The sequence below is a fragment of the Eutrigla gurnardus genome (genome assembly GCF_963514095.1).
Source record: "Eutrigla gurnardus genome assembly, chromosome: 24".
NCBI lineage: Eukaryota > Metazoa > Chordata > Actinopteri > Perciformes > Triglidae > Eutrigla > Eutrigla gurnardus.
This window is the reverse complement of record NC_139935.1, coordinates 8159631-8172271: the sequence shown is the minus strand read 5'-3', so window position 1 is coordinate 8172271 and position 12641 is coordinate 8159631. Positions and strand designations below refer to the sequence as shown.

Genomic DNA, 12641 nt, shown 5'->3' with positions numbered 1-12641 from the left:
TAACTACGGCACTAATCTGCAGAAATTCTCCATGTGTTGCATAGTAAAACACCTTATCACCTCCCTGCTGGAGATAGCACGCCCAGTGTGAGCTTTACTTCCCTGTTCACCTTATCACCGACTCCAGACACAGTGCAGGAAGCCTCGCTATCTGCCTCCACATCTGTGTGTGGAAACAGTGAGATAAAACGCCCGGAGATACGCACCGATTCATCCATTCACCGAATCGCCCGTTCATGACAGACATCGCCGGGACAAAACACGCATATCTGCCTTTTCATTGTCTAATAAGGACGGAGGAACAAGCGCCGTTAAGCTCGACTTCTCTGGACGTGCAATTAAATCAATGAGACGATCGCAGCATTTGAAACAACTCTTCCTCTTTTCCGCGTATTGTACATATTTGGGAACCAGTGCTTGAAAAGAGAACTTCAAGGGAGGATAGTTCCACCAAAGGTTGGATACTCGCAGCTGATTTATGCCTCGGATCGCAGCTCGAGGTCAGAGCTCGCTTTCGGTTTGACTGGCCAGTTAGTGGGAGCTGTCAGCTCTGCTTTATTGTGGCTACAGCGGCGGTGATGTATCGGGGAATAAAACAGGTGAGCTACCTCGACTGTCAAGTCACATTCTTGTTTTTTTTTACTCCCCCAGAATAGTGTAGTTCCTTCCTCCAGCTGTCTTTACTGGACTACAATTGAACTAAATGGGGAATGTTCTAAGAAGCTCCACGATTCGAAGCAACGAGTCAAACTCAAACTCCGGTTCTGGGAAGTGAAGCCAGCGCTGAAGTGCCTTAAACTTTTGAATGTTAGCGTTTTACTTCTGCTGATTGCGTTCACGCTTCAAAGCCACGGAACCAGATTACACAGCACAGTGTTGGCACTACTGTTCAGTGTGCAGCATCGATGTAAGGGGGATTTAAATGGAAGACAACAAACACACTGCTGGTCAAAAAGAAAAGCATCAGCATCGCCGTTTGTGCGTCTCGCTGCTTTACTTTGTCAATATTTACTCCTTGCAGTTTGATCCCAGCTCCTGTTGGAAGTTTGTCTTTCCCTTTTAACAAGATTTGGTTCAGCTCGACGATAACCACGAACCGTGCAGACGGCGAGCAAATCAGGACTGGATGTGAACGGCGACGCCATAATGAGCCCAATCTGGCAGAGCCCTGCTGCAGGAGACCCTAATGCCCTGTGGGTAACCTGCTGTGAAGTAATGATGGTGAACGCCACTCTCTCAAGCATACAAACACAGATATGGAGAAATGTACGCCCGTGTGCAGACAAACAACAACGTTGTTTCATTATGCTCTTTTACCCCCCCGTCCGCTAATGGCCAATTATTCCTGCTATGCTACGTTGTCCTGTGAACTTCATGAAGACTTTGTGTTTGGAAGGAAAAAAAACCTCCCGCGGCAACTGGGAGATTATCAAGCATAGAGCGGGATTTATTTTCCCTTTCCCCTCTTCGTTCTAAAACTCCACCAATACCATCTAAACACAAACGTATGGTGATGATGATGTTCCCACCGTGGGGTGCCACAGGGAACCTGGAGGGTGGGCCGATTCCTTCGCAATCATTCACCCATCGACTCATTTGAATGAAAAAGAAGCCTAATTGGGTGGAAAACCATCTAAACTGGCAACAATTAACATTTGTCCTTCCTTCCAAAAGAGTTTGACGGTTTCCTGTCAGCGCTCTTTTCACAGAAATATCGTGACGCCACATGAACCAATCAGGATTTATATAGATCTAACAAGGACGTTTACCAATTTTGAATATGATTGTTGCTAATTTATCATGAATAGTTTTTTATTTTTTGCACATTCCCGGAGTGTGTTTGACTCATTAGCTGCTGAGGTGTCGCACAGGATGTTTGACTCCTCTTTGAACACGCCGCCGCGTCGCGGTTTGGGCTAACGTTGACATGTTGGCGACATCAAAGGGAATACGGGAGAGGCTGACAGGTACGGCAAGCAACACACACTGATGGGTGTGTGTGTGTGTGAGAAAGAAAGAGGATTAAAAAGAAAGAGAAAAGTGGATTTGTGCCTTTTTGCATATGTTGAATATTTGTCATTTCCCCCCCATTTTTCAGCCGTGCTGTATTCTTGTGACTGATTGCTTAAACCAGAAATGTCATTAACACCGTCCTGCGGAGCTCTGAGGCAAACATATGCAAATAGTAGTTTTCCCACTTTCATGCTGCAAAAACACTGAATTACAGGACGCCGTGGCCGCAGCTCTGCAATTACTTCCCGCTTCCTCTTGCTGCTAAACAGCAGGGATGGATGGCGAAGCACCTTTACAAGGGAAGTCGCCGATTCATGCTGTATCATTAGCTGACTGGATGTGATGAAGAGAATCAAAAAGGGTGACCTCAGCCGAGAAAATAAGTCCCCTGGGACACCCACGGGGTTTTTTTATGAGCCGCCTTATTCCCAGTGTGGGCGTCACTCTTCCCCCAGAGACGTGGCGCTGGATTAAAGTGACGCTCGCCCTGTTGAACTCCGTTTCTGATGGATCTGATCTGTCAGTGTTCATATGGGAAAAGCAGATGCAGAAATAATTGCACACATATGATGCTCATCAGGGTGTAAACACTAGCTTCCTCTGGCTATAAAACTACATGTATAAATGTATCTTATAAATCTAATTGGAGTGTAGCATCCATCAAGCAGACTCCATCCAGAAAACAAGCGTTTTAAAAGGAGTTAGCTTGTGGTCTTGCAGACAGACTTAAAGCATGACTTCACACTTTTTACTAATCACCCCCATTATGGAGTTATTTCTGCATCCTTTTCATCCGGTTATTGATATTAAATCACAGTTTAATAGTTTATTTGGGGTTCATCCAGCTGTGGTAAACAGACAGCGTGTCTTAGATCCAGTGAGTACAGCTTCATGACATAAACCCGGGAAGATGACAATTATTCACTGGTGTTGCTACAAATATGTATATAATAAAATAAATGTTTTTACAGCCTGGACGTGCAAGAAGCAAAACAAAGAGTTCTGTGTAGGTGTGCGCGCGTGGGTAGTAACACTCGTTATGTGTCCACCTCCTCCGAACTTTGGGACAATAACTGAACTCCAACTCTCTTTCTAATCACACAGTTTATAACAATTTGCACCGCCGATGGATTTATCAGCGTCTCCTTCTCACTTATGAATTAGATGACTATTTAAAGCGGGCGAGCGTGACCTACGGCGTCTTGTTACGGCGCTGGAATGACAATGGCGAACCCCCGCGCTTTGGGTGAAATGGAACGGAAAATGAACACAGCTCTCGCGAAAAAAAAAAAAAAACGCCTTAATGACTCTTAATTATCTTCACCATAGTTCATAATACTCATGTAAGACACACTAATCCCTCTTACACGTGTGACATGGAGTGAATGTCTTAATCTTATAATAAGTATATAAGACTATGGACTTCTGCTTTTTATATTATCGTCTATTTATGCAGCATTATTCTACTTTTATTGTGAGCCTTTGTGTCGCATGCTTTTAAATGCAATGACTGTAATTTTATTCCTGTGTTTATTCCCACTCTGTTATATCTGTCCAGCGGCTACAGATGCTAAATAGCCTTGCGGCTAACTCTGACCCATTTACATTAAATTAACTAATGTAAATGTAAAAAAAAAGAAGCTGTTTCCGGACCCTATGCGGACTCCTTCTAGCTGCTGCAGGTCTATGACTATTAAAAAGTCAGACTTCCTAAAGAAAGGACTAATCAAAAACAAATGGAAGCACCTTTTTCAAACCGATCGCTGCGGGAATTCATCTAATCAGGGGTGAAAGAAAAGCCATCTTGGAATATCTTCCATTTTTAATCACCCAATGAATGGGCTCGTATTTAAAGATTCCCTTTAACCACAGCATCTGAAGATTCTAATACGATCGAATTAATTCCAGTTATTTCGGTGCAAATATTCGAATTGAAAAGCCTTTCAGCAGATTTGCTCGTGACACAGATTTAAACACGTTTAGGCCGCTTTGGGCTGTTGTTGTCAGTTCAAAGATGTGTTTGAGGATTTTTAGGCTTCCGTTATGGAGGAATAATAATCGAGTGGGTGTTAATTATGCTTAAGTAGCAAATGGATTTTCTTCTCCGAGAATTTGATGAGTTTATAGCTCTGAGAGAATCGGATTTCCACTCTTCGAAAACACATTTGGGACTAATTGTACTTTCAAGAGCCATCATGGAAACATTTATAGCTTGTGATCAGCAAGAGGTTTTTCTTGATTCCCCCCTCCCACCCAGACTGGAGCTTCAAGCAGGAGGTATTATGTCATTTAGAAAAAATATGGCAATAACACATCAATGCTGACCTCCATCCAACTCCTCCCCTCTAGTAGAGCCATGTACGCCAAAACCACCTCCCCCAGGCTATCACTATGACGATGAACAGTTAATACTCATACTCAGTGTATCCATAGCAACACAATGATAATGTCATATTTACTCCTGCACCCTTTGCACTGTTTACAATGTAGTGTATTGATATAATTATGTTAATATGCTAATATGTGCTCACACTTACTTGGCCATTAAAGCTGATATTTTTTGTTATTATTTTTTATAAACATGCAACATATTACTCCTATAAAATAATAATAATAATAATACAAATGTATTATCTGATCAAATCCTCAGACATAAGAGTGTGTGTGTGTGTGTGTGCCTCTGTCCACATACACGTCACACAGTTTAGCGGGGAGTCCATTCATCATCCCCGCTGTGCACGTCTCACAAGTGTCGCGGCGTTAAGTCGACGAAGCGGCCGCCTGCTTGGAGCCCATTCATTTCCTGGTGAAATACTGTGTCATTACATTCGCTTCATCCAATTAAACGGAGGCTCAGGGACGGACGTCTAACGGCGCAGTATATTGATCTGCTATATACTGGAGATGACTATGACCACATACTCCTGACATCATTGGAATATATATAATAGAAAACGCTACAGCCTCCGAAGCCTTGCCATTAAACCCTTCAGCAACGCATCGATTGTAAATCATCCTCATCTTCCGACAAACAAACAATATTATTGACAAAAAGGAGGATTTTTAGAGTGCAAGTGATGTGAAACTGTTTCATCCTGTGGAGACGTATGTAGCAGACTAACGCCTGGGGCCTGAAGGTCACACCAGCGGTGCGTCGATCACAGCCAGGAAGCAGAGAGAGAGCAGTGTGAGTCAGAGCGGGGATGTGGGATCATCCACAACTCTCCTGCACTCTTTGACATCGAGCGTTCTCCTTGAGCTCGCCGCCAGCGCAGGATCCCATGGTAACCTGCCGCGGGAAACGGGAGATGAGATCACTGAGGCAGCCGCGAGCCACGGGGCAGGGCTGATCAGACAGGAGGAAAACGCAACGGCCTGAACAGAGAGCTTTTTTTCTACTTTTCCCCCCGTGTTGAGTTGAATTTTTTCAAAGTTTGAGGCGTTCAGTGCTTTCATGTAAAAGAAAAAAACGCTCTTAGCAACACAAAAGCAACACGTGCAGCAGCAGCCCACAGCCTTTAAAAAAGCTCTGTACTGTAACTGTACTGCACACACACACCTGCTGGAAGTCACGCTGCCAGCACACATCACAACCACCCACACACACACACACTGAAATACACCTCCTTCAACAAATGAGCCTCTCTGATCTCTCTAATGCTTGGATGTACAACATCACTCTTCCTCCTGGTGGATTTACATCAAAGCTGAACGCCAGAATAGTGAAATCACATAAAAGGACAAAAGTTTGGAAGGCAAGTCATCATAACCACGCCAAAGTTTTTATACGGGAATCTGTCCACCTGCTGCTTTGGGATGGAGCTGGGTAAAAATCAGCCTTTGCTGCATCCTCCTCCTCCTCCTCCTCCTCCTCGCTCCATCCTTCCTGGCAGCTTTGTCATTTCCACTTCAATTCCTTACGCCGCGGCGCCCCACAGTGCGGCGCATTCTCAGGTGTCCCTTGAAAGACGGCTCTCCGCCCCCGCCGCGACCACACAGTTTACGGAGCGATCAAACAGTCCAACACGCTGATAATCTCCGGCGGCGGCCAGTCCTCCGCCATCATCCTGGACCAGCGGTGAGTAATGAGAGCGAGGTCTGAGCCAGGCCATTTGGCTGCGTAATCCCTTTCATAATGCCCTTCGTTTGGAGGGCCAGGGGCCGTAAATAAATAACCACGGCGTCACGGCGGGGAAGGAGTGGAAATTGGTCTGGGCCCGGGGAGGAGGGTGAGGATTGTGAGGGTCACGCAGTGAGACTGCTTGTGAAGGTGTGCTGAATGGCGGAGCTGTCGAGGGGTTATGTTGACTGCTGGACCTTGTGATGATGGGGAGCTCCCGTGGGGGGGATGGGGACCTAAAAACAGCATCTCTCTACAGACGTGTGTGTGTGAGGACACGTGTGTGTGTCCGCCGGCTCCGGGCGCTGCTCGCTGCCAGAGGACCGGCGAGGTGCACATTTTCAAATCGCTGCAAGGTCAGAGCGGGCCTCGTTGCTCAGTGTCAGAATGGAGGACAGGAAGGAGGGCTGGTGGGGGGAGGGGAGGCGTCATTGTCTCTGCGGGAGGGCCTCAGGGGACCTGAGCCCTTGCCGAGTCCTTGAACTCCTCTCTTTTCTGCAGAAAATAAACACCTGGCGTTCTGAGACAGTCGTACAGAGGCAGCGAGGAGGACGTTATGCTTTTATGAATGACATGCTGAGTTATTGAGTGGGGAGCAACCGTACGAGAGAACGAATTAAAGCCCCGATCCATCTATCATGTGCTGGTTATACAACCTCAGCCACCATGGCTCAGCACAACGGCCGTCCCCGCCACAGCATCGCCCCTCTAAACCCGAATGAATACATAACAGGCCACCGACACAAAGCACTCCGCATGCCGCCCGGCCCACTCGGAGCCACCAGAGATGTCTACAAAGCTGGGCGCTCCCACGCACAGCCATGGAGAGGAAGCACGTGTGGTGCAGCGCTTACGTCCAGAGGAACACACTCGGGAAAAGTTTGCAAAACAGAAATGTTCCAAATTGTAAAAAAGCGCAGCGTCATGTTTATCAAGACGGAAAGCGGCGAAAAAAAATGAAACTGTGCACACACACTTTCCCTTCCTTTGTCATTCTCTTTATCTATTACGTCTCTTTCTTCCTCGCTCTGCTCCATCCCCTTGATTCCCTTCTATGTTCTCTTTTCCCCTCTTTCTTTAAAAAAATACAAACACGGGGGGGAAATGAAAAATGACCTAGTTGATGAAAGCGAACGTGAAAAATGGCCGTCGTAAATTCTGCTTTTTGAACCTGCAGCATCAAAACGCTATTGTGCCACATTCCGAGGCCCCACAGTGAAGTGAAGGCAGTGCAGGGCATGAAAGCATCCTTATGAAGCGCAGGGACGGTCCATTCATCTCCAGAGTTTAGCTTTATCAAAGTCATGCATGGTTAAAAGCATGCAATTGCTCATTGAATACACAAAAGACTAAAGGATTTGGTGGAGGAGAAAGCCCTGGTTGGTTTCCGACATCAAACCCCGCTGTTCAAAGAGATAAAAAAACACCTCTAGGAAGGGGGGAGGGGGGGGGGGGGGGGAGCAGAAGCAGGGGGCAAATGGTCAAAGCAGGTTTACCATGCAAGAGAACGACTGCACGTCTCTATTTTGGCTTTCAAGCACTTCCCCCTCGACCTCAGCCTTCACCAATCAACCTCCGCTGTGTTTAAACCGCTCGCAGGCGTTCCTGAGTGGCCCCTGAAGGCGGCGCGGCAAAGAAAGGCCACGGGGGTCTTTAAGACCTAAAGTGTGCGTCCCACTGGGAGGTCAGGTGGTGGAAATCGTTCCCATCAAAACCAGCGAACACCAGGAGGGGAGATTTGTGTTTGCTAAGCGCACATTTGCCTTGACAGAGGTGTTGGAGTTAACGTCATGTGATCAACACAATCACTGGGAGGGATCCCCTCGGGATCACAACAATCAATAAGCAATCTAATGGAAGTGGAAGACCACACCGGAATCACTTTACATTCTGTGAAGAAACTAATATGTGTACGATGTCACAGATACAGAAAAACACAATCCCTGCATTAAAAAAGGAGAATGCATTTAAACTAATATTAATTTGTTTACCATTATAGCGAGCTGTAGCATTGTGTGATCCGCTTCCTATCCCTAATCCACCTTTACCCCTTGCTATTTACCCAATAGACACTGAATGCACCATAATGTAACAACAATTCAGGGGCCAAAAAGAAAGGAATCAGAAACAAAATCTATGTATTACTTATAAGCAGAAGAAAAGCAAGAGAAAAGACTTGAGTAAAAGATGCATACTGCAGCTTTGCACCCAGAGAATGAGGGGGAAACATCTGTCTGGTGTCCAGCTGTGTTCAGGCTCGTTGCTACGTAGCAGCAAACTTTAAATCAGCAGCAGAATGAACTGCAACTCAAGAAAGGACGGGGATCCAGTCCAGTGATTTCAAAATAAAAGCAGCTCGCGACCTTCACTTTAAATGAAACCTCCATTTGTCAAAGAGATGCTCCGCTCAAGTGGATGTGCACTACTGCTATACAGGAACAACAACAGCTATACAGCACTGCATCGTGCTGCATTCAAAGGCCAACGTAAACACCGTTTGTGTAGATTTTAACCTTGCAAACACGAAGGGTACAAGGTTCAAGGTAGACTCATTGATTGGTCGTAATGAGATCTGATTTGTTTAACCTACTCAGGGATTTAATGGACAAAGCAGACTGCAGACAACTGAAACTGTTCATACGCCAGAAGGGAAAAGGGAATCGTCCTCTTCATGAGCCAATGTTTCAGTTCCAGAGGTTTCTGCTCCGTAGCTTTCCTTGTGCATCTACTCAGAAAATATTTGCAATCAAAAATATAACATGGACACAATAATAAGAGATGAAAGCAGACTTGGATTCACCGTGTTATAAAAAACTACTGGATGACTTTCTTCAGGATTATTCTGTTCCAATCTATCAGACACATGCTGGAAAACACAAGGACTTTCAAGGACAAGCGAGAACAGAGGAGATAAATGAATGGTCTGCAGGTTTGAGGCAGTGCTTGTACAACTTATGTAAAAAAAAATATTATGATTGATAGGTTATTATGCGCTGGTTTTTCTGGCTCTTGGGATCGGATTGAGATGCGTGTGGCCCATTAACTCAAATGAGTTTGCCTTAAGTGGTCGCCATGTCAACCGGCAACAAACCTACAGACGGACTCAAACGTAACTATTGACATTCTTTGTTATTCTATTCAGTAGAATTATATTTACTGACACAAATATGATCAGATGATGCATCAGCTGAGACAAATAACCTGGATTCTAAGGCGTAAATCAACTTGCAGGCAGCCGAAGGAGACCTGCGAGGTGCATGGGGACTACTTTTTCTTGGGTTTATCACGGTGGAGGGATGTTGTCTGTGGGGAGCCTCTCGCTTATTTAATCTGACGAGTCTAATCTTGTGCGATTCCAAACGTGACGATTAGTCAGTTTCTAAAAGAGCGACTTCATTGATCTGAAGACGGTTTGAGAGGCCTCGCTGTTGTTCCCATGTCATCATCGCAAATGGAGCTTTTCAAATGGCCCGACAATGCAGGTCAGGGAGCGAGTCAACCGTGCAATTAAGGCTTAATAGTTTTATCATTGCTTTGAAATGGTGCTGTCCATCCCTGTGTGTGTGTGTTGTGGTCCTTCTGTCTTTAATCTGCCAGCAGCACAGCTCATTGGAACCACAGAGGCGGCCATTGTTGAGGTTAACTACAGATTCATATCAGGAATGTTGTATTGGAAATGTTATTTATAAGTTATTATGCACTCCATCCCTCTTGAGATCAAATTGAGCCGCAACCTACAGACGGACGATGAGTTCATGGTCTCAAGCTCTAGTTTCAAGTCTTCGTTCTTGGTTAAATAATGATCCATTTAGAGTCAAACAGACCAGAAAGCAGCAGGGGATGCTTTAGGGGCGGGGCTTACCTGCTGATTGACAGGTCGCTGCCACTGCTTTGTCCGACTTTTCATCTTACAACGTTAACCCGTTCACAGTGTATTTTCACTCTAATTATGGGACAATATGGAAATTTAAAGTACTGATTATCTCGGCGACAATAACTACCATTCAGATTATTATCCTGATAACCATCAATATGCTTAAAACTGAAAAAATGGCAGTAAAATGTACTGGAATCACTATGAAAACAATATGGTTCAAAACCAATGGGTGACATCACTACGATACATTCTCATGGTAAATGTCCTCTATCTTTGTGAATCAATTACTACTTCCACCACCAGTCAAAGCCATTAGAGTTCATATCATCTGAGGGACGCACACACACACACACACACACACACACACACACACACACACACACACACACACACACACACACACACACACACACACACACACACACACACACACACACACACACACTCAACAAGTCCTTTACCTCCCACAGCTCCTAAATGGATTTCCCCCTGAAGCCCACGTTCAAGCTTTATGTACCTAATGATCGTCAATGATTCCGGCGTGATTGATCAGCGGAGCCAACTAACGAGTTACGAGCAGCGCGCTAAGACGGAGTTCCCTCGCCGAGGCGTCTTCGGGACGCCATTGTGCTCCCTGATGTATCGCTGTGTGGTCAAAGGTTTCACTGCGGCCGATGGACACGCAGCGGGGGCAAAGAGGAGATTTACGACTCGCTGGAATAATGTATTCATAGGGAAGAAGATTGAGGAATTGGTCTTGAGACATGATAAAGTGCCTGTTGAGGTGTCTTTGATAAATTATGATAAAGCTATGCAAATAGCGCCTGCAGCTGGATCTCCGGCGTGTACGGTTCAATTAGCCCGCCGCCGCCGTGGTAGACTAATACTTGGACTGGCTGAGCAATGAATCCATCTATTATTGAAATTCAGCCCGGCTTCGTGATGAAATCAAAAGCAATAGCTGGCGTTCTCACACACATTGATGCCGAGACACTTTATCCGTGTTCTTGTTAAGGCAGCGATTTACAGGCCTCATCGGGGAAGTTAAATAACGTCAGCGGCACATTACATCTGGGTGTGTGTGAGGGAGTGTGTTCACTCGAATTCTATTCCACTAAGCGAATGAGAGACAAAGAAATCAAGCCCTCCCGTCTTGTCAGAATAATTATCTCTGGCTATTTAAAAAGGGGCTTTTAGACATGAGATGAATGGATAAAGTGCTGCCTTTAACTGTACTTTGCGAGCCCTGATTTGGGAAGCAGTTCAATGAAGGCTGAAGGTTCCATTCTATGCAGATATGTATGATTAATGTATTAATGTGGCATGCAGAGTGGTGATTAGGTGAGTGGGAGTGAGCTGCAGAGTAAAGGCTGAAAACAGCACGGTTGAGGGGAAGCGATTGCCTTCATTTACTCAGCGTGAGGGCTGACCTTTCCACGGAGACCCGGCCCGTGGCGTTGGGGAAGTGCGCGTACGAAGGGGGTTTGAACTTTCGCTCTATGGAGCATCTGACATATGTATGCTAAGTGTCTGAGTCCCTGCGGGCGAGCGCTGACGCTGGCAGCCCACTGAGGAGGGAAGACATGGAGGGAAGAAAGAGCCTCGTATTTAAACGTATCCTAATTATTATTATCCACATTTGAGCACCCAACTTTGGGGACGACGGTGCAGCATTTAGCGTGTGATAGTGAAATTGTGTTCCGGTGAATTCATACATGGAGACGGGGCTCGTCGGTAAGGGTTTTGCCAGGTTGCCATTGGCAACTGTATTGAGAAATTGCCAACACGTTCTTGACCTTGACTTTGCAACATAAAAAGGCTGTGAACAAGGTCTTAGCGCTGTACTGAAACAGACTATGTCAAGCATCCCTCAGCATTTATATGGATATTATTTGTAGTTTAAATTATCATTATGATTAAATAATAATATTTAACAATACTTATTGTATTGCTAAATATGATTAGGATGAATTATGGACAATAAACAATTTTAAATGTTTACAATTTCAAAAAAAAAAAAAAAAAAACTGTTTTCATTATTCATTTCTTTCTTTGCTCCATACCAAACAGTTTAAGAAAGTACGGTTCCACAACAAAAAAGCAATACAAAACAATTACATTAATATGGAGTAAAATAAGTTTCATGCAGATTTTCAAACAGGATTTGTTTAAAAAACCTCATTAACATCCAGTCGAGTTCTCACATCAAAGCCTCTGCTTCATTATGGAGCACAATTCAACAATAACTTTGATTCAAGGCTTTTGGTTCAGTCTGGCTCTGAAAAACACAAGAATCAAGGTCCCGCGATACAATATGATCACGATATTTGAGTCACGATACGACCCAAGTATCGCAACAACACATTGCGATATGGAAAACATCCGTTTTATCTCATAAAATAAAGTTTTCACTTCTTCTCACTTGACCAACACCATCATAAAAACAGTTACAACATACTTTAGCCATGACCACACCAGTAAAAAACACCGCCATCTAGTGGACTAAAAAGCAATTAGTTAGGCGATATGAAGGTAATCCAGGGTGTTTCGAGGTTCTGTATGATTTTCAATACCGTCATGAATACAGACGCTGAGCTTCTTGATGTGATGTGTTGTAGTGACCGGCAGACG

The 12641-nt window shown here is 44.9% G+C and overlaps 1 pseudogene across 1 annotated transcript in view; it reads right to left on the bottom strand.

Moving 5' to 3' along the window:
- The window catches only part of LOC311009661 (beta-1,3-galactosyltransferase 1 pseudogene), a 59834-nt pseudogene that overhangs the window by 17178 nt on the left and 30015 nt on the right, over positions 1-12641 (bottom strand). The gene's annotated exons all lie outside the window — the stretch shown is intronic.